General features: G+C 48.7%; 1 protein-coding gene across 4 annotated transcripts in view; it reads right to left on the minus strand.

Moving 5' to 3' along the window:
• The window catches only part of Gli2 (GLI-Kruppel family member GLI2), a 220,345-nt gene that overhangs the window by 56,885 nt on the left and 137,649 nt on the right, over window positions 1–25,811 (minus strand). The window lies entirely within an intron of this gene.

Genomic DNA, 25,811 nt, shown 5'->3' on the forward strand with positions numbered 1-25,811 from the left:
CATGCGTGTGCTTGAGTACACATGTGTGCATGAGCACCCATGTGTGGTATGTGTGCACATATGTTCACAAGCATGTGAAGACCATAGGACAACCTCAGGTGTTCATCTTCAGGTACTATCCAACTAGCCACACTGTTTTATAAGGCAGGATCTCTCACTGGGATTTCACAGTCTCTGATTCAGCTAGGCTGGCTGGCTAGCAAGTCCCAGTGATCCTCCTGTCTCTGCCTTCCCAATGCCGGGGTAGAAGGCACGTGTCCCCACACCAGGCTTCTGACATTTATGGTGGTGACTTGGCTCTCATGCTTGTGCAGCAAGAGTTACTACCACCCCAGCCCCCAACCATGGTAAATTTAACTATTTCACCACAGTGCCATAGAAGAGAAGTTTCTGTTTACAAAGAATAGCCTTATTTCGGTGAATTGATCAAGGCACACCTAAGCTGTCAGCAGCCCTGATGATATGGCAGACGAGGCAGATAGACTAGGCCCTACTTCCCTAGGCCAGTGGCCTTCTGACTAAGGGAAGAGTCCACAGAGGAATGAGGAATGCCCCAGCCCTTAGCCTTTTCCCAGCCTACTTGTTAAAAGGCCCTGTTTTCCTAAAGCCTATAATTATGTTTGCCTCTGGGGCACCCAGGCATTTTCTTTCAATAAGCAAAGAGCATCCTGCAATTACCATGATGATTTGTTGAGCACAGGCCAAGCACAGACAGGGGCTGACTCAGCTCCGAACTGACACACACGTGTTGGTGTTTTCAGTTCTGGAGGCACCACCAGCACCAAAGGGCTGGTAGTTAATATCAAGAGTGGAGAGCCGGGGCTGCGGAGATAGCTTAGTGGACTCAAATTCAAAGCCCAGAACCCACATGAAAAGACAGTCAAGGTGGTGCACACTCATAAACCCAGACGTGAGGAGGTGGAGGCAGGAGGATCCCTGCAGCTTTCTGACCAGACAGCTTAAAGCGATTGTTGGGAATCAGGTCCTAGTGAAAGACCATGTCTCAAAAAACAAGGCAGGCGGCACTTGAAGAATGAGCAGAAATAGCCTCTGGCCTCCATACATGTGTATGTGTGTGTGTGTGTGTGTGTGTGTGTGTGTGTGTGTGTGTGCATGTGTGAACGTATGCTGCATTTGTATGTCCTCTGCTAAAGAAGGCAGTGTTCTTACCGACTGAGCCACTTGCAAGCTTTAAAAAAAAAATCTTTTCTAAAAAAAGTCCCCCAACCCCAGCTTTAAAAAATAAAAAGTTCTGGGACCTTAGAAACTAGAAATAGACATCAGATGCCCCAGAGCTGGAGCCACATCAGGCAGTTGTGAGCTGCACGATATGAGAGCTGAACTCAGGTCCCCTGCAGGAGCACAACCTATACTAAGCTGCTGAACCATTCAGCCCAGTGACGGGAGTCCCGCTGTAACAGGATAGCACACACTCACTCACTCCCACTCACTCTCCCACTCACAGATTCACCACACAATCATCCCAGACCAAGTTTTCATACAGGTAAGTGAAGGGATGCAGGCTGGAACCAGCTCATCTGAAGTCAGACATTTCAGCTCAGTAGGGGCTCCCAGAAATAAGTGCTTGCTCAAAGCTCTCAGTGAGGAGATTTTAGCTTCTGAGAGAAATAACCTCCCATACAGAGGCCCCAGCAGCAGCTGAAGAATGCAAAGAGAAACAGAGCAAGCAAGAGCTACCTTTGGCTAGTAGACAGCTCAGTGGGTAAGTGCGCTTGCTGTGTGTGCACGAGGAGCTGAGTTCTAATCCCCGGCACCTATGCACACAGCTGGACAAGCACAGAAAGTCACTGAGGGCCTGCTAGCTGCCAACCTAGCTCCAGATTCAGTGGGAAACCCTGCCCAGAGGAATAAGGCAAGTGATAAAGGAAGACAGCGATGCCCTGCTCTGGTCTTTACGACTGCATGTGCACCCGCGCGCACACACGCAAGTGCACCAGACATACACACACACACACACACACCTCTTTACCCATATATACTTCTCACACACACTCAGACCCACATACAAAAACAGCCACCTCAGCCGACATATTGAATTTGATCATTCCACACAATGTTTTCATTGTGGGTTTTATTATTTTTTTAAGGAAATCTAAATTAAATCATGTCCTCCAGCAGAAAGGGCACACACACACACACACACACACACACACACACCATATGCCATTTCAAAGAAATGTCTCCCTTTTTAAGTTTCTGAGGGAGAAGCTCAAAGTGGAGAAGGCTTGGCAACCACGCCCTGTCCCTAGAAAAATGCACATTTTGCACATTTGTTTTTGATCTTGCACAGAAAGTCCCTGAGGAAGTGAAGAGGAGGGAGATGTCATGAAAAGTCCAGAATTTTTGTGTGCTAACTGAAACCCCAAATGTTCCCTGGCTGGTAGGGTCTGGTGAGGAGCCATTTGTGTGACAGGGTCCTGAGGTAACCATTTTGCTGTGTGTGAGGAAGACGTTGAAAGGAGATAAGGGACGGGCTTTCCTTGGAGGCTGAGCTCAAGTTAAAGCCCCATCATGACCACAGTGGCGAATGAAGAGGGCTTCTTACAGGAAGAATGCAGAACATCCGGGTCATGAAAACATGTCTCGAAGTCACATCAGCTGACAGAGTGTTCTGAGATGTGGCCATATCCTAGACACTGCCTAGAGAGGTGCTCAACAGACTTCTCAGTGGTCATGACCCTCATATGGGACATTGTGGAGACACCACAGCCTTCTAGGATGTCCAGTCTCTGGAGAATGTGGTTCTCTAGAGCTTCCCGCCTTTTCAATTATAACTACAAGATGGAATCAGCTTGGAGGACATGTGTCCTTTGTGAGTGGGACCAGAGAAGTGGCTTTCTTTGAGAAGCCCTGCTGCCCAGGTATTTAACAATAGCCAGCGGGGACAAGCGACTCCAGGACAAGAGATTTTGTACAGTGCAGGTGGTGTGCTGGTTGCTGTTAATTTAATTGCCAATGGGATGGGATTTATAGCCACCATGGAATATACTCCTGAGTGTACCAAGGTGTTTCTGGAAAGGTTTACTGAGCGGGGAAGACCCGCCCTGAGTGTAGAATGGTGTATTAGTTTCTTTTCTGTTGCTATGATAGACACTATGAGCAATACCATCTATTGAAGGAAGGGTTGGTTTGGTTTCCAGTTCCATAGGAATAGGTTATTGTGATAGTGAGACATGGCAGCAGGTGGCATGCACCACAGCTGGAGCAGAAGCTGAGGGCTCACATCTTAAAACAGAAAACACAAAGTAGGGAGAGCAAACTCCAACTGGTGTGAGTCTTTAATCTTCACTTCCTGTGACATGATTCTCCTAACAAGGCCACACCTTCCCCAAACTCCCAAATTGCCCTGAACCACCAACTGGGGACCAAGTACTCAAATGCTCAAACTATGCAGGAGTTGTGGGGGAGGGGGGATGACATCTCATTTAAACACCACAGGTAGGTTGGAGTTCTGAATGAATACAGAGAAGGCAAGCTGAGTGTCAGAATTCACCTCTTTCTGCTTTCCAAGTACAGAAGCAAAATGACCAGACTTCCTGCATCTGTGCCCTCCCACCATGACGGGCGTGAACCAGGTCCTTCCTTCCTTGGAAGATTACTTAGGTCATTTTCACTCGTCAGTATTTTGTCCCAGCCACAAGAAAATTAAGTTAGACAACAGGGTGTTGTGCTAAGGCTCAAGCATATATAAGTGCAACCTTCAGGGTGACCAGGCCAAGGATGAGCAGCTGGCTGAAGTTCAGAGTTCTGTGGATTCCTGCGGCTCTACTATCCAGCCAGTATCCAGCCAGTCTAGATGAATCAATCAACCAGGTTAATGAGGCAGTGTCTTCAAACAAACAAACAAACAAACAAACAAACAAAAAACAAACCCAGACGCAAAGGACAGGAGTCACAGCTTTGTAGAAAAGGGCTTTGACAAATAGATTCTGATGGCTTCTCATCACATCCCCAGGTACAATCCCCAGGAAGCCCAGCCTGGCTACTCCACATGAGCTTCCGGTATACAGGACACACAGAACAAGGGAACGTGCAAGATGTCTAAACAGGTGCTCTTGGAATTATTAGGTCACCTAGCCTTTCCACTGATGTAAAGCTGACTTTCCACTGGTGTAAAGATGAAGGAGTGGACCAGAGCTAGGGAGCCCTCACTGAGCTGGGCTTGTCCTCAGCCCACTTGGGAGCTGGGACATCTTCCAAGACTAGCCTGTCAGTCAGGTGGAGTCAGGAAACCAAGTGCCCGATGCCCGTGCCTCAGAGCTAGAGTAGCTGGCACTAAAACAGCCTAGAAGCCAAAACACCTCAGTCCTCCAGACTGAGCCTGCCTGTCTTCAGGGCCCTGCACAAATGGCATGTGTTTCCAGTAACCAGCCGCAGGACAAGCTGACTTTGGAGGCCCCTGTGGGAGCGACTGCCTCACAAGGATGCTTTTTAATAACTATGATATCCAGAGTGGTTACTTCACAACATGTGATTGAGAAGTGTTACAGTCTCAGTTGGAGGCGGGGCTTAAAATCAGGCCCAACATTCAAACAGCATAAGCTGACTGTTGTCTAGCAGGCTGAAAGAGCAGCTGGACCTTCCCCTGGCCTATCCCAGTCAAGGAACTACTGACAAAACAGTTGTTGGAAGAGTGCACAGGGCTGGGCTGGAGCCAGTGTGAGCCACTCCGTATGGACAGCGCCCTGAGACTGAGCTCAGGGTTGGGAAGGCAAGAGAGAAGAGAAAAGAACACTCCAAGAGTATTCCAGAAAACGCCATGGAAGAGGCCAACTGAAGCCTCGGGGAGACTGGGCCAGGCAATCTGTCCCTTTAAATGATGTACCTGGAATAACATGGGACAGGCCACAGGGACAGACTGGGACCACCCCAGAGGCTTGGGATGTGACAGGTAGTGCTGAAGTGGCTGTCTCAATGAGTTATTCTGTGCCTCAGTTTTCCCATCTGTGAAATGAGGGCAGTGACAGGGCCAAGGGACACAGAGTGTGTGAGACAATACAGAGAGCAGGAGAACCAGTGTGGCTGTCTCTACTGCCAGCTCTGCTGGGCTCCCTTCTCTTCAGCAGGGGTGGGGACGCAGAGGGGAGTTTTACAGGATCCCAAGGAAGCCCCCACTACCCACTGTGGGGAACAGCAGGGGCTGCTCACCAGTTCTAGTGGACCAGCTCTTTGCCAATAGACCTGTCTCCTCAGCCCCAGGTTAGGGGATCTTAGGGTCAGAAGAAACATTAGGAAGGTCAATCCAGACTAAAGGGGGCAATCGTCTAGGTCACAAAATCTGTTTTCTAGAAAGTTGTGGGATGGCCCCCAAAACAATCAAAGGATTTGAAACACAGAGGATTTTAGTTCTAGGGACTCGGAGATCTTGCAAAAAGTGTGAATCTAGGGGCCCTGTTGCTGAAGTGCCTATTTTATAAACACAAGGACCAGAGTTTGATCCGTAGAATAGAACCCACATAAGAAAAGCCAGGCACAGTGGTGTGTTTGGAATCCTGTAGCTGGGGAGGCAAAGTCAGGCAGATGCCCAGGGCTTGCTGACCTGCCAGTCTAGCCCAGCTGGTGAATTCCAAGCTAGTGAAAGACCTTGTCTTCCAAAATGGAAGACAGACACAGCTCCTGAGAAATGACACTTGAAGGTGTCCTCTGACTTCTACATACATGCATACAACATGGGCATACACAGATGCACATGAAGAGAACACACATACACACACACATATAAGGAGGGAGAAAGAGAAGGAGGGAAGGGAAAAGAACAAATCTAGGCCAAGTTCATGGACTTGGCGATAAGAGCAGCCAGCAATTAGTACCTGGGCCCCCATGCTCCTTGCACCCATTGTAGGGATGGAGCTAGATGAACTACCTTGGGGAAGATGAGGTCCCCAAACCGTGTTTTCTTTTGATAGGTTCCCTTGCCCCTCTGACTGACTCCCCTGCCACCCCACCATCTGGCAGCTTCCAGGCTGTGTGGTCAGAGTCTCAGAGGTACTGGCTCCTTTCAGAGGGACATCTGTGACACTCCACTATCAGGTCCCTATGGGCCACAGTGTTTGCAATCGATGCTCAGCTCCCATGGGAGGAGGCTGAGAGAAGGAGACAGGGAGACACCTGGAGCTCACTAGCTGACCAGACAACCCAGGCTCATCAATGAGAAACTGTAAAAACAAACAAACAAACAAACAAACAAACAAACAAAAGCAAAAGCAAAAGCAAACAAGACAAAACCATGGACAGATCCTGAGGACCCATACCCAAGACTGTCTTCTGACCTCCAGACAGATGAGTTCACATGCCTACACGTACATGTACTCACACACATATGAACAAGCACACATATATACACATAATTAAAACTTCAGCATGGACGCAGTATAAAAACTGTTAATAAAACATTTTGTGTTCTTTGTTCCATGAAGTCTTCAAAATCTGGTGTAGATCCTTCCCTTTTGTGCAGCTTACTGGGACGATTGCTCAACTGCATGGCGACAGGCAGCTGTGGCTGTCATGTCCAACAGCTCTGGACTAAGTAGTCATTGTCACCGTCTTTGCACACTGATGGAGCTCTAGCCTAGGCTAATCATAGGCTTCCTGACACATAAAACACGGAAATGAGAATCGCCCACCCCTCAGTCCTTCCCCTCTTCCACATCTTAGCTTAGTTAAGTTATGCCACTTAACAAACACAGCAAACAGTTATGATATCTTTCCTTCCTTCCTCCCATCTTCCAGTTCACTGAACTCACAGGGTCACCCAGGTCCCTGTGAGGTCACCGAGTGATGTTGTGACACTCCTTATAACTTCCTATCCCCTTGGCTGGGTCAGAGCTGTGCTGGTCAGTGCAGCCTGCCTCCAGCCTGACCTGGATCATCACCTGCTGTCTTTCCGGCAAGCTGGGGGTGTGCACAAAAATAGTCAATGGGTACGTGGACCCATCCCGAAGCCTTCTGATGAATAAGAGGGTCCTCAGGATGCTAAGTCAGAAAGGGGATTCTGAGCCGGAAGGGAGCAGGGGTGTGCAGCTGCACCGCCAAGCCGGGGGACATGTGTTGGAGCTTGACTCCCGTCTGTGCCACACTATGAATTGAAGGACACTTCTAGTATGTCCTGTTTCCACGGAGCTGTCCCATGTTTCTTCTTACCCACTCACACCGCCACCGACAGAAATGGTGGCTCCCTTGAGCAGGATGATGTGGGGTCTACCAGCAACTCTAAAGGCTGTTCCACAAATCCTTCGTCCCTGCATGAAGAAACTAAGATGTGGAAAGCTGACTGTAGGTAATGGGATGTGTGGCCAAGCTCGATGACCTGAGTTTCATCCCCAGAACTCACACGGCTCAGGGTGAGAACCAACTTCCACAAATTGTCCTCTGACCTCCATATGTGACCCGTGACACACACAAACTCGTTATGTTCTCATAGACACATACAAATAAATAAGTGTGATCAAAAAAAAGAAGAAGAAAAAGAAAAACATTAGGGCATGAGTCAACCTATCAAACAAAGTGGTTTCTAGAATCTTTTTCCTGGAATAAGACTATGTAAAGAGGGGCCATTCCAAAGGCTTCCTGGACACCAAAAGGCCTCTTGCAAAACAACATTTTGATGAGCTAAGTGTGTGAATTAAAAGCAGATGAAGCTGACTTCCTATAAAATAAACAGGGCTCAACATCCAGGGAAAAACTCCCCACACACTTGGCCTGGGGGTTGGAGGAGTGATCAGAACTGTACTTCCCTCACAGAGGGCTTCTGACAGCGAGACTGTCACAGGAAGGACTCTCCTGAGTGTGTCCCATTCTTAACATATTGATACCTGAAGCCCTCAAGAAGGAATCTGTTATCTTCTACCCCATTTTACAGAAGGGGAAACAGAGGCATGGAGAAACATGGTGACTTGCCCCTAGTAATGCATAATTAGTGTCACAGTCTGGCCTCGCACCCACCCACACTGATTCTGGTCCATCCTCACTGGTGGGATAAGATAGTGACATTTCTTCGGTGACCGTTGTGATGGTTAGCTTTGTCATCTTGGTACAACCTAAAACCACCTGGGAAGAGTCTCAATGAGAGATGCCAACATTGGGTTGGCCTGTGGGCAGCATCATTCCTTAGGCAGATGGCTTTGAATGGTATAAGAGTGAAGAAATCTACCAGCACACAAGCAAGCAAGTACATATTTATTTCTGCTCTTAACTGTGGGTGTGACCAGCTATTTGCAGTTCCTGCCTCCACTTCCCTACAACGATAGACTGTAACTTGTAATTGGCAAGCTGAAATGAACCCCCGTCTTTCCTAAGTAGTTCTATGTTTTGTTCTGCTCTGATCCAAACAGAAATGAACTCCTTGAGGGAGATCCAGGTTCTGGGCTCTGTCTCTATTCCACTCACTACGGGTTCTCCTGTGGGGCCAGCTCCCCTCTGACACCATTGGGCAGGTGTCAGTGTGACAGGGCCACATGTGGTAGTTGGATGAAGAGGAGCACTCTGATACCCAGCTCCTTTATGGGGTGTCAGAGATGATGATGCCAAACAGACACAGGGCAAGGCTTGGTACTTCCAAACTCCTTCCTAGTCATCCAAACGTAAACGTAACTGGCCAACGTAAGGTACTTGTGCAATCCTTCTGCAGACCGCCAGGTAGGCGACAAAGTGGGTGCTAAGAGCAGGAGAGTTTCTCAGGAGAGGAGTTATCTGTTCTCCCCAGCTGTGCTCCTGGTCCCTACTAATAACCTCCATGGATCATCCTGCTTGGCTCAGAAAACCTTCTGCCTGGCATTAAAAATGGGCCTCTTTCCTGTCCATGGCTGGGTGCCCCTGCCGTCCACGTGGGATGCTTGTGGTTAGCATGCTGTTTGTGTAATTAGGGCATTGAGGATGGCAAAGGGCCCACCTTGGGTCCCCAAGAGTGATGGAGGTTCAGAGAAAGCACCCACCTGGGTTCGCACTGATTAATGGTGGGCCCCATTAATAGCCCTGCTTAACACAGGAGTTTGTCAAGATTAAGTAATTGCCTTAAACAAAAACTGTACTATCTTTTAAGGGCCTGATGAAGGATGACTGTGCTGGGACATGGGGTGATGGATGTCTGTGACTCTGGCCACCACCAGCCCTCCCTCATTTGCATAAATTATCACACAGACTTTGATTTGGGTGAGAAGTCCCAGACAGATCTGGGGACAGGGTGGCCAAGTTTGAGGATACGGTAGCTACTGGGAGACTCCAAGAGCACAAGGGTGTTGTAAGCCTCTGGGATGCACCAACTCTCATTGGGAGAGGTGACCAGGACCCCAGGGAAAAGGAGTTTGGAACAGGACATGGGGAGGGAAGTCGCAGCACAGGGAAAGTGTGGGAACACAGGGAAAGAGGACCAACAGCCCTGATCGTGGCTAGTAGGCTCGCACACAACCCAGAATGCCCTCACAAGTGAGAAAGCTCTCACAGGCTCAGGAACTTAGAAATACGGAAATATACCCCGTGAGGGTATATAGGCAGTTAGTAGGTGATGGGGAGGGACACACATTTTGTGATGAAGCTGCTGGTAAGAAATCCACACTCTTATACACGACCCCTCACCTAAGCTTCTTCAAGCAACTCAGTGGAACTCCTTAGGCCACAAACCAACAAAAACAAAAAACAAGCCCAAACATCATGAACACAAAAGAGGGACAAGGAAGGGATCTCGGTGTGTGGGGTGAGGAGGGGCAAAGGGTAGTAATAGAAAGTGAACATGATCAAAATACATTACGTACCGTATGAACTCATGACTAAGTGTAATTGGTAAGTGCTAAATAAAGAAAGTGCGAAAAAAGAATGCATACCAAGGCTTGTGAAGGCCCTGCTGTAGCCAAGACTATGGGCACAGCTGGTGGCCCTGGATGACTGAGGACACTCCTCTTGTAAAATGGGTTCTGGGATGAAGTGTGGGTCTAGCCACTGACCTGCCCTAGTGAAGTTCCTCCCTTGGCCTGCCTGCTGCCCAGGCCAGGTGGGGGATTTCCCCCTTTCCTTTCTATGAAAAATATGATTCCCAAACCAAGCCAGCCACCCAAACTCCTCCCAGCAGAACCAGCAGCAGAGCTGGGAACTATTCCATAACATTGATTTCCTCCAAACCACAGCTTTAGAGAAGAAGCCTGTGTGGCCCATCAGTGGATGCTGGGGCCATGCCCGAGGGAGCCATCCCTCCTAGGAAGGGTACACGATGCCCTCTCCTACCTTCTAGATGGGCGACAGGGCTCATTGCTTCTTTTCTCCACCCAGAGCCCTTGGCTTCTTTTCTGCTTTCTGTGCCCAGAGAGGACACATGCCTTCAGGGGGCAGAGCACGGCCTCTGAAAATGACAGCCCGGACACAGCCAGGGCCCACAAGATGTCTCCCGTGACTACTGGCTAGAGGGACAGTGGAAAATTCTCTTTCCCACCACACTCAACACACAAGCTCCATGCTCTGAATGGTCTTGCGCAGCCCTGGTTGCCCCATGCCACCCAAGCCAAGTACATAGCCCCCGGCACCAAAGGATGACAGGTGACAGAAAAACCTCCACCTGACATCCTTCTTATTACAGCTCTGCTGCCCCCAGCATGACACAGGGCAGATCAGTAACTGGCATACAGGGTCCTGTATGAACACAAAGTTTTCGAATGCTATCCACACCTCTCACCAAGAACAGGGCAGACCACACCTGCACTGATCACAGTAGTTCCTGCCCATGCCTGATGCATTACTGATACCCTCTCTGTAAACGTCTCCTGAAAGGAAGTGGCAAAGCCTCTCTATTCTGCCAGCACATGACAGCCTCATATTGATCAGGATTGGCCTTTCATGCCACCTGGGGTCCCCTGATTACTATCACAACCCCCATTTTACAGATCAGCTCAAAGGAGTACCCCATGCACACCACAACCTCCCTGAGTCCTAGGAACCTGCCCCATGTTCCCTGACTGTCCCTGGGACCCTACAGTGAAGACACACAAAGGTCACCAGATTGTGCGTGTGCCTAGCTAGGCTGTTAGCCCCTCTCCCATTCAAGTGGTAGGTGGGGATACCCAAGGCACAGCCCCATTTGAGCTTTTTGGATGCTGCATAAGGATCTAGCCAGGAGCTGCTGGTGGTTCTGTCCTCTCCTCCTTGTCCTCCCTCTTGGCAGGAACTGCAGCTCCCTTTTATAGCTCCTTACCGCCTCCCCCCCACACCCCCCCCCCCATCAAGAGCCCCAGGCTGGCAGAAATGACTGCTAATACTCCCAGGCACATTTACTGAAACCCTTTGACACAGAGGGTATTTTTATGGGATAAGCACCCTAGCCTCCGTATCAACTGGCGGGTTTCACTGCTCACATTTCAGTCCTGCAAAAAGCCTTTTTCAATCACTGCTGTGGCAAACGATAAACTTTAATGGCCCAGGGAAGCCTGAGGCTCTCTGTCCTTCCCGCCTCCTGGCCCAGGCAGCAGGCTTCCCTCCTCCACTCTCCCTGCTGGGCCAGAGGGAGGCACAGTACAGCCTTCTCAACCCCAGGAGCCTTCAACTCTGTTGCACAAGGCCACTGGGGAGTTAACAAACACTGGTTCCCAGCTCAGCTCCAGCGGCAGAAACCAAGGTGCCGCTCCCTGTATAGGTGCACACATGTGTGTTTGCTCATGAGTGTGCACGTATGTGTGTAGAGGCAGAGCTTTGACACTATCTTCAGCAATCACTCTCCACCTTATTTTTTAAGAGATTAAAACATTTATTTATGACTGAGTTTTTGCAAGTTATAAGGGTGTTTTATGTCAACTTGCACCTAGCTTTAACAGAAATTCTGCAGATCCAACTCAGATCTTCATGCTTGCGTAGTGTGGTGCTATGAAAACTAAGACAGAAGTCGGTCGGTATCAGGGACTGGGGCATTGCTGGGATAGGGCAGTCCATGTTTTTGTTTGGAGGAATATGGGGACACTTTGAGACACTGGACTAGGAAATCGATTGGACATTTTAAGTGCGGCTTAATGGGCCATCCTAGTAGGCGCATGGAAGACAGCGGTGCTGAGGGTGATTTGAACTGTGGAGGCCTGGCTCAAGAGAAGACTAGTAGTATGTGGCCTGGAGATCATCTTATGATATTTTGTCAAAGAATGTGGCTGTTTTCGATCCTTTTTAAAAAACAAACAAACAAACTGCCTGAGGCTGAATTGAAGAGTTTGGATTAACTACATTAGCAGAAATTTCTAGACAGCCTAGTATTGCTTGGTTATTAGTGGTCACACTTATGTGAATCTATAATGAAAAGGAGCAAGAAAAAATACAAAATGTACGGTTGGAGGAGAAAAGGGGCACAGGGAAGTATAAAATTATTATTATTATTATTGACAAGCCTGAAGCCAAGGGGAATAAGGGGAGTGGTGACCTCAGGGCCAGACGCACCAGCCAAGCTTCCAACCTGTGAAAATACAGAAAAGTTAAGGGCTGGCTGTGGTGTCACACGTCCACACACTGGGAGGCAGAGGCAGGCAGATCTCTGAGGTCAAGGCCAGCCTGATCTACAAAGACAGTTCCAGGGCAGTCAAGCTTAGGCAGTGAAGGAGACCATCAAAAGCAAAGCCGGTGAAGAATGTATTCCAACGAGGGAGCCATGTTCTAGCCCCAGCAAGCAGCAGAACCTGGCGGATCGGACACGTGGTTTGGGCTTTAGAGTTGAGGATAGAAGAGTTCTGAAGTCCACCCCCCCCCCCACCCTCTTGGATGAGGAAAGCCACTGAGGTCAGGCATGTGACAGGGGTGTCCCTGCATAGAGGCCTAGAGAGACCATCGTGTGAAGCTGTGAAGGTGAAGCCTAGCTTGCCTTGGAGACCCTGAGATGGTGGAGATGTCAGGGGCAGCTGCTGAGGAGAGCTGCTCAGAGGGAATGGAACCAGCCCAAGAAAAAGAAGTGTGCTGCAGTCAGCAAAGCTGAAAGGAATTGGGGTCTGAAAATCACCATGACATCAGACATGGAGATGCAGTCTGGAGTTTGTCCAGATGGAGTTTGGTCTTGCTTTGGTCCAGTGTTTCCTCACTTGGCTCCCTTTCCTGCCTCTTAGAATGGCAATGCATGTGCCATTGTATGTCGGAAGTATGTGATCTGCTTTTTCATTGTGATTGTACAGTGGGTTACAATTAGGAGACTGCATGGGTCTGTGAAGAGACTTCACGCTTTTAAACACTGTTGAGACTGTGATAGACTACGGGGACTTTTGAAGTTGGACTAAGTAAATGCATTTTGCATTATGATATGGCTATAAGCCTATGGGGGCCAGGGAGGGGAAGCAACCATTTGTTTTGTGGTTAAATCTGCATCACAGTCCTCAAGTGCCACGCACATTTTCTGTGTATAAAATGTTTCCATTTTCATCATTTTTTTAAAAAAGCCAAGTGGTGGTGCTGCACGCCTTTAATCCCGGCATTCAGGAGGCAGAGCCAGGTGGATCTCTGACTTTGAGTGGCCTATAGGGGCCAGAGTTTGAATGAAAATGGCCCCCATAGGCCCATAGGGAGAGGTCTTGTAGGAGGAACTTTGTCACTGGGGATGGGCTTTGAGGTTTCGGAAGCTCACACCAGGCCCAGTATCACTCTCTCTTCCTGCTGCCTGCCATCTGGGTGTAGAACTCTCAGCTACCTCTCCAGCACCATATCTGCCTGCATATTACCATATTCCCTGCTGTGATGATAATGGACTAAACTCCTGAACTGTAAGCCAGCCCTAATTAAATGGTTTCCTGTAAGCTCTTGTCTGTCTCCCACGAAGCTCCCTCTTTTTAAAACCTTAATTTAAACCCCGTTAGCAGTCTAGCCCTAGATTCTACTGTGACCTGACCTCAGGGAACATCTCTCTACCATTAATTTCTTGAGCCTTACTTCCCTCCCTGCCTCAACATAATCAATCTATTTACTACAGTCTTAAAATGAACAATGTAGCAAGGGCCCCAACACACTTACAAGCTCTGCTGGCCCTCCTCCATCCATCAAGGCAACACAACTCATTTCTCCTCGGAGATGAAACAAGCCCAGTGCAGAGGGACAAAGAAGCACTTCCTTTGAAACTCGGGCACGATGTGAACTCTGACCCCGAGACTGCAACAGGAACCAGATGCCCAAGCTTGGAGGTGAGAGCATTCTGCCATGGCAGCTCATGGCCTGGAAGGGACTGGCCAAGGCAGCATCTGAGCGGGCAGCATGGACTTTCCAGGGGCTCTGGCTCATGTCAAAGATTAGCACCATCTGGAATTTAATCGCAGTCCTGACCGCAACAGGGAGAGAATCAGCCCTACGAGCATGCCAGACTCCAAGACCCCCTATTTTTTACCCCTTCACGAGGATGTCTCAAACACCCTAGCATGGGCTCCCTGGAAATACCAGCTGCCTCATTTGCATGTCTCCAATGGACTTTGATATTAACTGTTGTTCCTTTAGCACTCTAAGCCAGTTAAGTGGCCATAGGGGTGCTGATGAACGTCAGCAGCCAGCTCTCTTGTAGGAAGAGGGATGTGGAAACCCAGGCTTGTCTGCTCATTACCAGGGTCTAAGTGTTGGCACAGTAGCAGGTTTCAAGTCATCAAGAGAGGCCACTGGCTTTGGAGACAGAAAAGCGCACTCCTGAGAGCAGCTAAGAGTCAGCTCGGCTGCGAAGCAGCGGCTTTCTGGCAACACTTGTGCTCTCTTGAACAAGGACCCATTCTTTCCTTTGCAAACAGAGTACTTGAAAATTCATTTAGACAATTTCTGCCTAAAAATTTAACTTTTCAGATGAGCATATCCAATGCACATATGAAAAAAAAAACACCATAGAGCACACTGTTAGAAATGAATTGGCAAGTACAGGCAGAGATGGCCCTAGCAAACATGAGGATTGGAGCTTGATCCCCAAAACATGTGCAAAAGGCTAAGCATGGTGTGTTTGTAATCCCGCTGGAAGACGGACACAGGCAGGCTCCTAAAGCTCATCGGCCAGTCAGCTTAACATATGTGGTAAGCTCCAGGCCACTGAGACCCTGTCTCAACAGAACAGGTGAGACTGTACCCCAAACTCTTCTTTACCCTCTACACACACACACACACACACACACACACACTTCTCATGGGTTATGAAGGAGTGAAAAGTTAACACTTACATACAGTAAGAGCTTTTATTTATTTGTGTGTGTGTGTGTGTGTGTGTGTGTGTGTGTGTTTATTTGAGAAAGGGTTTCTCAGTGTGGCCCTGGTTGTACTGAAACTTGATCTGTAGACCAGGCTGGTCTTGAACTCACAAGAGATCTGCCCACCTCTGTCTCCTGAGTGGTGGGATTAAAGTGGTGCACCACGCCTGCCTGGCTAGAACTTTTAATCCTAGTTAGGAAATTAGAACTAACTAATGAAATAACTGGATACAACCCCAAAGTTCTGCCAAGGGCAAGTGATTAGGTGACGTTTAGACCAATCCTTTAAGAATTCTACGTGAATAATGTCCCAGGGGCTCCAACAGCTTCTTTTGGCATCAGAACTCACTGCACATATGTGGCTGGTGCTCATGCAAACAAGCAGGTCCATGTATATACACGATACAAAAAATAAATAGATTCCCAAAAGAGGATGAACTGCCAATGCCGTGATACTGAAACACTGAGCAACTTCTGTCTTGTCCCCTGTCCCTGTATGTACACTTGCCCTTTTGTCTCCACCTTTCAAGGGGCAGCACAGAGCTGCAGCTTCGGACCCTGGGCGTCTAGCCTCAGATCGTGAGCATGCTGCACATTTGCATGCATGTGTGTGTGTGTGTGTGTGTGTGTGTGTGTGTGTGTGTGTGTGTGTGTGTTATATGCATATGTGTGTACAGGTGTGTGTATGCATATGTAGGCTGGAAGTCTTCAACTGGTGTCCTTGTCAATCACACACAATCAGATCTCTCACTGAACCTGAACCTCACCAATTCCTTTGGACTACCTAGCTAGCAAGCCCCCAGGGACCCCCCTGTCTCTGCCCCTCCTATAGTGAGATTATAGATGTAGGCAACCACACCTGGCTTCTTACCTAAGTGCTGGGGATCCAAACTCAAGTCTTCATGCTTGCACAAAAGTGCATTGCCAACTGAGCCATCTTACCAACCCCCAGATCACTTTTCTTTATAAATTACTGGCCTTGGGGGCTGCAAATTTAGCTCAGTGGTTAAAAGCACAGCTCACAACCACTTCCAACTGTAGCTCGGGGACACCCAACCACTGCCCCACTGCCCCACTCCCCACTAAATAAATAAGTAAATTATTGACCTTAGCTATTTTGTTCTTTCTTCAGAAAATGGACTAGAACAGGTTAATTTTATATAAAGGACAGCTCACTGTCTTCTTTCTCGAATGGGTCCATGCTGGCTCCTGAGTCCCAGGGTCCTTCCCAGAGATAATAACTGGAGCCATGAAGAGTCGAAGGGCCTACCGACTATCATCCTCCGCAGCAGACACTACTTCTCCAGCACAGCCAGACTGACAGGATAAATCAATGGCAAGGACACTGTCACCCCGCCAACCTGATCCACTCAATTTTCCTGTGAATTTAGCAGCCTGTGTACTTTGTAAGAACCCAATTGTATCCTGACACTTTTTAAATGATGCTTTTTTAGATCCTGCTATAATTTATCTTTTACTTGGGAACAGCTCTACTTCCATAACCATTTGGAAGAAAGAGAGTTGGAGTGTGGGGGAACCACACCACAGTGGCTTGGCTTCATTTATAACAGTCCACACTCAGTAAAACACACGGAATAGAGGTTTGCCAAATGTGAATTCCATGTCAACGGCCCGTCTGGGTAAAACTTGAGTGGTTTTAGTTTGAAAGAAAATACACATTTCAGAGATGTTTACAGAGTCGAGTCGGAACGAGGATAAGCTTGTGGGTGTGTGAGAAAGAACATATGTGGGTGTAAACAAACCCCGAAGCTAAGATTTGTACTCATCAGGAAAAGGGCTCCGTTTTCCTCTTTTTACTCAGAGAGATAACTGTGCGTGTATTTACATGTGAGCATGTATGTGTGAGTGCTTGGTATTTGTTTATATGTGTATGCATATGCATATATGTGCGTGCATGCATGTGTGATGTATGTTCATGTGTGAGCATGTATGTGTGTATATGTACATGTGTATACATATGTGTGCATGTGTAGGTACACATGTGTTATGTGTTCACATGTGTGCTGGTATGTATGGTTAACTTCAGGCTTTTTCCTCTACTGCTCTCCACTTTACTTTTGAGACAGGAATTCTCACTAACCCTGCAGCACAGGAAGCCGGCTAGACTGAGCTTGAGGGATCTATTATGTCTAACCCCCACCCGGAGCACTGGTGTGACAGGGTATACTATGCCCAGTTTTTACGTGGGTGCTGTGAACCGAAAGTTAGGTCTTTATGCTTGTGTGGCTGCTGTCACAACCACAGCCATGTCTCTAACCTGAAAGAGATGATTTCCAATCTGTGAAAACTCAACGTGAAGTGAGGCACCACGAAGACTCTCTGGGGGATGTCCCGCCTCAGTCTCAGCCTTAATATCTGCCCTTGAACTTGGTGGCCAAGGAGTCATCCCCAGCTTCTCCATTCAACAAAACATTCGACAGTCATACTTCTGCAGCTTGAATAGAGCTCTGGCCACATGAGTCACTTGACTATTTTATCCAGGGGCAGGGGCAGGAGCAGGGGCCATAAATAACAGTCAGGGAAAAGTGAATTGTGTTTAGCTGGATCCTAAAAGGATCATTTAAGTTTGTTTACACAGTCATCTTGGTGTATCAAGGAAACTGAGGCCGCAATGACCCCTACCTAGCGTGGCCAAGTCAGTTGGAGAGACTTCCATGACGACGGATGCCACGGTTGGGGAAATGGCTCAGTGGGTAAAGCACTTGCTTCAGAAGCCTGAGGGATTTGGCTTCAGGCTCCCAGAACCCATACGAACAGAGATGCAGTAATAAATCGAAATTCAGCGTGGTCGAGCCCAGGGCTCCTGCAGTGAGATGGGAGACTTACCAGAACCTCATGGTGAATAAAAGACCTTGCCTCAAACAAGGTGGAAGACAGGCATGGACTCAGAACCTGGATCCCAGTAAACTTCCCACAACACTTTGTCTATTGTCCCTGAGTCAGAAACCTCCTAGTTCCCTGGGGTTGGGTGGGCAAGTCAAGAAACACAAGAGACCAGCACCTCACAACCTCAGAGTGAGAAATGTTGGCGTGCCCCACAGCAGCAAGGTCCTTGGGAAGGGAGCCCTCACTCTGGGGGGAGGGGCTCCTACAAAGGACCCTTGTCCACTGGTAAAGTCATTTAAATTCTCCTGCAGACCCACACCTGGGTTGGATGCCAGCTTGAGGAAACAGCCGCATTTGTTCTAACTGGGCAGACCTCATTTCCAAGGCGCTTTCCATCTGTTACCTGACATGACCCTCTGGAGCCTCAGTGAGAAGCAAGATGGGAGCTGTCCTTCTCAATGGCCCAAGGAAGGAAGACAACACCATGCTGGAGTTCTGGGACGGTGTGTGTGGGGACTTTCTCAAGAGCTGTCACACACCCCACATGGTTCTCTACAGCCCAATCCAGCCCCCAGGTGCCTTCCAGCTTGTCTCCTAGGTGACTCTATATCCTGTCAAGTTGAAAGTCAATGACTATCCACCACACCCAGCAGAGGTTCCTACAGGTACAGGCAGGGAAAGTACTCCACTTCTGAGTAAAGGGTCAAGATGGGAAGCATGGTTTTGTCCACAACTGCTTGAAGCAAGAGATGCCACCCCATTTGTGGCATCCCACACTTCTCCCCCCTTGAGCCCCCTCCAGAACACAGATATAGACCCACCAAACGGGTATGAGGTGTGACCTTAGCATAAGGACTGACCAGGAGCAGTCTAGAAGGAACAAGAGGGGAAGAGAATGCACAGGAGGAACAAGACCAGGACTGCTGAGAGCTACAGACCACAATTCTGTCAAACCAGGGGCATGAGGGCTCCAAGTAGCCCTTCTTTGTGACAACATATGCATCTGTTACAAAAAGCACACGGTAAAACTAAGCCAAGCTGAGGAAACGGCTCAGTTGGGAAAGCAGTCGTGAAGACCTGAGCCTGATCCCCTGTAACCAGTGTCTAAATGTGGAGCAAGGTGGCACATGCTTAGAATTCCAACTCTAGAGAGGCAGAGACAGAAGGATACCTGGGGCTCAAAAAGCTGGCCATCTGATTGGTGGGTTTGAGGTCAATAAGAGACCCTGTCTCAAAAGAGGTGGACAGCTTTCCTGAGGATGATGTCCATTGTATCCTTTGGCCTACACACACACATACACACACACACACACACACACACACACACGCACGAACTCGCACCTGCATGAACACACAAAGACATGAATAATAAAATAAAACAAGGTAAAAAGTAAATAAGTTTTGTTGAGATCTCAGAGACTGGGTAAACATCTGGAGAAACCGATTACATCCCACATTAAAACTTGGCAGTGGAGCTGGAGAGACAGCTCAACAGGTAAGGGCACTTGCTGCTCTTCTAGAGGACCAGAGTTCAAATTCCAGCACCCACATCAGGCAGCTCACATCCAGTCACTTGTAATTCTAGCTTTAAGGGGGTCCAATGTCCTCTTCTGATCTCTAGGGACACTGACACACATATGCTACACACACACACACACACACACACACACACACACCTGAAAATAAAGCACTAAAAAAATAAAGTGTTCACAATAAGCAATAAGTGGGATTGTCAGGCAGCAAGCAACATGAATTGCAAATGCCCCTAAACTCAGCTGGAGCCACCACAAAACCCTGGCAATTCCCAGACAGTCACCGCAACGGGCCTCTCCTAGGCAGTGATTAATATGCAGTCGACTGAGAGGAAAGCCTTCCTTCTGCCAGTGGGAAGGAGGAGGAGGTCAGGTGGCTCTTCCCAGAATCAGGAGACTGTCTGCCATATACAATCTTGCTCCGTGCAGGCTTGGTCAGTACCGGGGCTTATGCAGAAGAAACAGCTTTGCCCAGTATTCCCCAGAGCCAGCTCCGCAAAGGCCTAAGGAGGCGCAATCCGAGGGAGATCACCACTCAGCTGCCCTGCAGGAATGGAGCTCAGAGGCCTGTCCATCTTTTTAGTGACCTGCTTCTGAGAGTTTCTTCATCCTTCCTTTCTTTTTTCCCTTTGGTAATTCCTTCTAAGACACTGCCCTGAATACGGAATCACTTGTTCTTGTAGGGCTCAGACCAACTCCTGTCACTTTCTTTTTTAGGGTACGCAAGACTTACAATTCCCAGTTTTCTATGGGGGAGCTGAGCCAGAAGTAACCGCTTTGCAATGCTCTGAATAGAACCAGTTCTCAGAAGATCCTTCAAGAAGGCTCAGCTGCTGGGCTGCAGGCGCCCAGCAGGAATCTCCATTGTCAGGGAGCCACACACAGGCCCGGAGGGGGAGGAGGTGAGGGGGATCTTGGGGCCACCTACTTTTGAAAATGAACCCTCTTTGGGGGTTGGGTTTGAATGCTTACCTAGGGCCCTCCCTCCCTTCTCCATCCAATACTAAGAGCAAAAAACCCCCGCCAGGCTTAGATAGATGTCAGCCAGCACGTACGTGTACACACACACACACACACACACACACACACACACCCCAATAGAAATGAGAAACAGTGGGCTGGCAAGATGGCTCAGCCCATAAAGGTGCTTTCTGCACAAGCTTCATGACCCAGTGACTGGAGAGTTTAATCCCTCCAATCCCTGTAAAGGTAGAAGGTGAGAACTGACTCCACAGAGCTGTCTTTTGACCTCTACACATATACTTAAGCACATCCATAACCCCCCCCCCAACCCCGACACACACATACCACGGATGCACACATTACAATAATAAACAAAATTTAAAAACTAGAAGAAACAAAAGCACTGACAACCCACGGCAACCTAGCCACTCTCCCAAACCACTTGAGGACTTGCTAAGATGCTTTAATATCTTAGAAAGTCACCTCAGTCTATAATGGAATAATGGTGTACACTCCTAAGCAGACCACTGGCCCCATGTCACAGGGAAGTCGTTTTGTAGAGGAGCACTCTATGGCCCTCTAGATTTCCAATCCACTGATTCAAAGCTGCAGGAAGCCTACCTCATCATGTCCCCAATATGACCCCAAGATAGGGACATTAGTAAGAGTGACTTGCTTTGGAGACAGTGGGACACCTCCAGGACATTGGGGACAAGTGGCCAGGGGTGGTAAGGGGGCATCAGCTGACATCTGTTATCTATGGGAAACATGCCTGTTGGGCCATACTGTGTGTACCAGACACCCTGACAGCAGGCCAGAAATGGGGGGGATAGCTCAGGTGACAGACAGGCAAGCAGCAGGATCCACAGCAACTGTGTAGCAGGACGGACAGAGTGTGGATTATACACCCATGTTCCCAAGGGCAAACAGAGGTCTGGACACTGTCCTCCTACTTGTGTGTCCATCAGGGACACTAACTGTGTGACCTTAAGGTTCCTCACTCCCTCCAGACCTGGGACCCCAATCCCTTTCCTGAGAAAAACCTCGCTCTGTGGAACCAGAGAACCTTCATGAGATCATAAACCAAGAGGGGCACAACTAGAGGACTTGAACAAAGACACCAAATCTCCCGTCCCTTCCCCTGCCCTCCCCTTCTTTAAGCGGAGATGGAGTTCAAGCTCAGACCATCCCGAACAACTCTGGTTGATACACCTCCCCAGGAACACCTTCTCTGCTCTATACCAGTGTGCTATTCCACAGGCAAGCCAAGCGGCCCTTCCTCCAGGAAGGCTCCCTGGCTTTCTCTTCCCCCCACCTTGGCCTCACCTCAGCACTCACTGTTGGGTGAAATTCACCTGTGACTTGTCACAGCTCCTGACTGGGCATCACTTATGTTCATCTCATCTGCTCTATCCCCACTGGCAGGTGCCCAAAACCTACTTTTTCATTTGCCTTGTGCCCAGTGGGTGCCCAAGAAATTTTGCTGATAAGTGGACTGGACAGAGAATGAGAAATCAGACACAATACTGGGAACTGTTCAGAAAAAAAAAAATCTCCAAGAAGTGAGTGGACGTGGCTAAGACAGGCAGAAGATGCTTGTCCTGGCTCCTCCCCACCACCTGGCTCCAGCTCCCTGAAGCTGATTCTTGGTGTGTGTGCGCATGTGCACACACTCTCATTTCTAAGACCCTGTAACCTGTCACAATAGAGTAAGCACAGATGTCTCGGGGATGGGCGGTGGGGGGGAGAGCGCGAGCACTCACCATGCCTCACCATCCCAAACACAAACTGGCAGAGCTGTGCTCCTAACCCCACCCCCCATCCCCCAACACCAGGCTTCATGGGAAACACACCACTTCCAGTCTGCATGCCTATAGCTGTTGTCTACCCCTTCCCTGAGCCACATGCATAGGGTCTTTTGTGTGTGCCGAAGAAAACAAGCCCTTTAGTTAAGAAGGTAAATGTGTAAACGCACTGGGGATGCCATTCAAAACGGGAGAGGACTCAGAACTACTGAGCTTGGATCTTCAGGCTCAGTCATCAAAAGGAATGAACAAACGGAATCAACAGGTGTCGCAAATGTCCCAGAAAAACACCCCCAATAAAACCAAAAACATCTCCCATCCTGCCAAAACAGACAGCCACGAGGCCAAGCTGCAGGGCACTTTGGCAGCAGAAAATGTTTATTAGGAGCAAGCCGCCCTTCCCTATGAGAGCCCTGTTTAGCCCACTGGCTGCTCCTAGTGAGGCTTCTTTTCAGCATCCATCCAGTCGGAGAGAAGGCAGCCTATAGGGCAAGGGCTTAAGAGGGCCCATGCAGGGCTGCAGTAGGAAGGGCCACTCCAAATCACTTTGGCAAACTCAAGAGGCCACCATGGCTGGTAAAACAAACAAGAGGCTCCAAGCACTATCAGAGCAAAGTTGCCTCTTTTGCTGTGTCCTAGAAGGACACTCACCATGAAAAGGGCTCATGAGAGCTGCCCCCGAACGTCTCATATTGATCTAGCTCCATGTAAGGCTCCTGGCATCTCAAGGACCTGGGCAAACACTGGACAGCGCTTCTCCACTGCACTGAGCAGACACTCCACAGCTTCCCAAAGAGAAGACCCACCCCCCCAAACCCCAGCAATCCATCAAGTAGATGCAAATCTGTCCAGGACAAAAACCAGGCAAACAGCACCCCTCTCCACATAACGGCCCTCGCAGGAGAAGGGCGCGTGCGGCACTGTTGTGTACACATCTCGCTAAGTACCCCAACTTCTGATTAGCCTCATCATGATTTGTGTGCACACTCGCCTCTTTTGAAAGGCTCCCAAGTGCTCAGAACAAGTTGACTCAAGGCTAACCTCAAACAGTGGCTTTCCTGAGCTTGGTCTTTTAGAAACAACACAGGCCTGGGCCCTGGGAAAAGAAATGCTGAGGGGTGGGGGTCCTAGGGGAAACGGCTCAGTTAGTAAAGCACTTGCTATACAAGGACAAGGACCTGAATTAAGGTCCCCAGAACCCACATTAAAAAAAAAAAAAAACAAAAGCAAAAAAACAGGCACAGAGGCACTTGCCTGTAATCCCAGTGCTAGAGACCCCATAGCCAGGATCAGGGAGTTTCAGGCTCATCAAGGGACATTATTCAATCCCAGTACTTGGGAGGCAGAGGCACAGGGCAGACAGGTAGGGAAGGACTGAGGGAGGCTCCAATATGGACCTTGGACCTTCACATACACGTGTAAACAAATGTAAAGTTGAAACTGTCCATACCTTTGCACAGGTGTGAGTATGCACACACACACAGAGTGCTAATCACAGGTTGGAGGATACATTGGAAGTATCTATCTAGGCTAAGAAAAGGAAAGAGGAGACTAAGAGACCAACCTTGAGCTATATCCTTTGCAGGTGAGGGCCAAATGCATGTGGTGAGAGTCCTCTGTATCTTGTAAGGTCTGTGACTTCCCAGGTGGGAGTTTTTCACTAGGGCATCTGACCACCTGCTCTCAACAACTGCAGGTGTTCATGGAGAACCAGCTGCTAAGATCTATTTGTGATGCTGGGTATCTTCCTTTAGCATCCTGGTACCTCCAGAGAAAGCATGTAGGTTTGGAGGAAGATAACAACTTCCTATGCTTTTCTGCATCTTACATATTTAGAGTACTGAATTCCTGTACATCCCTTATAAGAGCTCCGGGTGCCCTGGGCATCCCCTATTTAACAGATACACACTGGCAGCTTCTACCACACCCAACCCCCACATCCTGGTGCCTACTCCTCTGATACCGCTTATCTTGGTGAGGCTCCTGCCGTCCAGGCACCACTGTTTTGTCCAAAGTTACACAGCAGGATCAGCCCTGAGCATGAGCAGCAGTAATGTCTCCTGCATCCTAGGCATTCTTTATCCCTGTCCTCTCACACTCCTAAGAAAACCTTCCATGCCTGCCCTTACCTTATCTGGTCAGGATGAGGCTGACATGCAAATATATATGTATTTAGTATATGTATGTGTGTATGTATATGCTATATTTTCCTATTCATGGCATACTTATAATAAGGTTCAATTTATAAATCAGGCACAGTAAGGATAAACAGTGATTCTACATTGTAACAGAATAGCCAGTATTGCCCCTCTGGGCCTTTGGGCCATTTTTAGGTAAAGTAAGGATTCCTAGAATGGGATACTAGAAAGCAAAGCAGTGGTTAATGGGAAGGTAAGATCCATAGTGAGAATACAATGAACCAAGAGGTCGCTCACATGTGAGATTTGGAACTAGAGCTGTAGCTCAGGCCCTGGAGTTCTCGCCTAGCCTGCTGGAAGCCTTGGGTTTGAGCCCCAGCACTGTGTGAATTGGGAAGGATGAGGCACGCCTGTGATCCCGTGACTTGGAAGGTAGAGATGAAAGAATCAGAAGTTCAAGGTCATCTTCATCTACTCACCACGTCAGAAGCTAGCCTGAGCCACACAAGGCTAGCCTGAGCCACACAAGGCTAGCCTGAGCCACACAAGGCACTGCTCTAAACAAATGAATGGTAAAAGTTAGATAAACCAACAAGATACTGTGAAATTTCCTCACCCTACTCAGAAGAGTCACACAAAACGTACAAGTTTTGTATTTCTCAATTTTTATCAAACTCACTTTGTGTATGTGTGTTCATGTGTGCGAGCATGCGTGCACGTATCTAAGTGTGTGTGTGTGTGTGTGTAGGCTCCTGAGTTCCACAGGGAGGACAAAGGACAGCTTGCAGGAGTCAGTGCTCTCCTTCCATCATGTGACCTGGGAATTGAATTCAGGTTGCCGGTCTTAGTGGCAGGCTGCCTACCCTTCTTGCCTGCCTTTGTTGTTACTGTTGCTTCATTTAGTATAAACAAGGAGGTAACTCCAGTTAACAGCAGGCATTATTCTTCTTTCTTGGCTTCTTAGAGCCACAGAAAGAGCAGAAAGAGAGAGAAATGTCAATGACTGTGGTAGCTTGTGAACCAAGCTTAGTACTGCAAGATTCTTCCCCCCTCACCCCATGTCTGGCTCCCCCTTTGACTCAAGGTATCAAGGCCTTCAGATTCAGGGAACTGAAGAGATTTTACTTTCAGTCAGTACAGTGTCCTGAGCCTGACTCACCCCAGCACCTCCCAGATGCTCGCTGTACCGTCAGCCGTCACCTAGAGGGTTGTACAGGCCGTCTGTCCAGCATATGTTGGCTGCCAGCAGCGTATTGCCACAGCCTTCCCCACAGTGCTCTGGCAGCCAGTGAGAAAACACAGAGTCAGGAAGGGAAGGGCCTTGAATACACAGCTGCCTCAGAGGAGAAATGAGGGAAA

This window comes from Mus musculus, chromosome 1 (genome assembly GCF_000001635.26).
Source record: "Mus musculus strain C57BL/6J chromosome 1, GRCm38.p6 C57BL/6J".
Classification (NCBI taxonomy): Eukaryota; Metazoa; Chordata; class Mammalia; order Rodentia; family Muridae; genus Mus; species Mus musculus.